Source organism: Nanorana parkeri, unplaced genomic scaffold, assembly GCF_000935625.1.
Source record: "Nanorana parkeri isolate BGI_ZX_2015 unplaced genomic scaffold, ASM93562v1 scaffold25, whole genome shotgun sequence".
Lineage (NCBI taxonomy): Eukaryota > Metazoa > Chordata > Amphibia > Anura > Dicroglossidae > Nanorana > Nanorana parkeri.
In genome coordinates, this window is record NW_017306293.1 from 1953010 (window position 1) to 1955258 (window position 2249).

Here is a 2249-nt window from a genome sequence, read left to right on the forward strand (position 1 = left end):
ACCGGCGGTCGCCCATTGGCCAATACCTCTGTCATTGTCAAGTGATCAGAGGCCACGTCAGAACAGGGTGATGAACACCAACAAAGATAAGGGGGGCACACAGAATCTATTTCTTTACAATGAATATACAAATCTGCAGAGTGGGCAGGAATACAATCATTGTTAGTAAGAAATCGAAAACCCTAGTGGAGTATTATAGGTTGAAGAAACAAGGGGGTTTGTAAATAATCGCGAAGCTAGAGTCAAAATACTAACACCCCTAAAATCCGGGAAAAGTGGTACATTCCTGTGTCTAGACTGCTAAACCAAGCAAAACAATGCAAACCGTCAGAGAGTAACACGCTGCATGGAGATAGATTCTATAAATATACCTATAGTACAGAAAGTGCAGATCAATGGGCCAGCCTCACTCGTACAATGACACAGGCCTGAGTCTATTACTGACACAATATGGCTTCAATTCACAAGGATAACGATCCTTATTCTACAAAAAGAGGGACAGTCATATCTCAGCTCGATCCATTGAGGTTTACTAATTGCAGTCACATGGCTAGAATAAAAATCCTTATCCCGGGGTAAAGCTTTGTGAACTGAGGCTAGTAAACGATCACACCAAAAAAGTCAATAGAAAATAAAAATCTATGATCAGCCAAACCTTCCCCTTTGTCCTCCATTGACTTATAGACATGCATATAGTATTTGTTGGTAATATAGCATGCTAATACTCAGCTTGTGTTTGTTTTGCTGGCTGTGCCGAAGAATTGCAAACGGATCAATGTGAGTTGAAATGAGGACACGGAAGTCAAATAAGGACAAGAGAAGAGAGACGGAGGGGTGAGCTAGGGATACTGAGCATAAGAGATCTACAGACAGAAAATAGAGGGGGCAGGAGAAATATGTGCAATTCATAGAATGATGTATAAAGTGATCACCCAAGAAGACATATTGTACCGGGGACAATTATCACACTCCGGTTCCAGACTGACCATAAATTATGGGCCCTGGCTTGCGTTTCTTCTTTTTATGCCTTAGTCTTAAAGCTGTACTCATGGAAAGCAGCTAAAAACAGAGATGACATAGATATATGAGAACTGCTTCACCTGCCCCAGGATTTGTATTTTTCTCAATCCAGTGCTGAGACTTACACCACTCTGCCACACAGCACAGTCCTGCCTAACAGGTCATAAGACACTTAAAGTCCATTTCCACCTTTGTAAGTGATTAGCATTTATTGTGGTAATGTAGAGATGCAGTGATGATGTATATGTGTGCTCATTTTCATGACTCACATTGCAGAACCTTTTATTAGGCCTGAATACTACAAATTCAACATTTTCTCAACAGGAAACTCAGTCTGACACCGGGGTCAGATTGTAAAGCAGGCTGTTAACAGCTGCCCCCCTCCGTGTGATTCTGTGTAACGTGATTACTAAACACCAGCTTTGTCTTTGCACACAATACGCTGTCCAGGGGGGGGTGCCACTATGAATACTAATGAATGGGGGGGGGGGGGGGGGCGAGACACCAACAGGGGGGGGTGGAGAGCTCACAGATAGAGCTTACTTGTAATATACACAGATTGCTTGCAGGGCACAGAGGTGGCCATTTCCATGAGCAAATGAAGAGGAGAGCTGACAAAAAACATAAGCTTCTGTGTTGCAATTTTATTTCATACTGCATGAATGTCAAAAAAGACAATACTTTGAAGCTAAAAGTGTGTGCGGACATCATATCTTCTACTACTGCATACACGGCAGGGCACCAGGATGTTGGGCACATGCCTCAGGTTTCTTTGTAGGAACAAGCTTTCTGGCTCATTCATAACCCGCCCTATCTCTGGCACAATGAATGGGCCAGAGCACTCCTTTATTTGTCCAAATAAAGGACAAAAAAATTAATTTATTTGAATGCATTTTTTTAGCTGTGCTGTTTTTCTAAAAAAATAATAATAATCAAAACTGGGAAAAAGGTATTTTCTTTACGTTTTTTCCTAATTTTTTAATGTTTTACTTGTTCTAAGTGAGACGGTAGGCACACATATGTGATATAAACTTACAGCTCTATCTGTCCTCTAAAAACCAATATATAATATGTGTGATTGCACTTAGTAAGAACGTATATTACTGACGTGGTAGAATCACACAGCAAAAATGTAAAAAAGTGTGTAATTTATTAACAAACAGAAACTAAAAGAAAAGCTCAGTCATGAAGGGGTTAAGGACTTATGCAGATGGGCACCTTTGGCCATA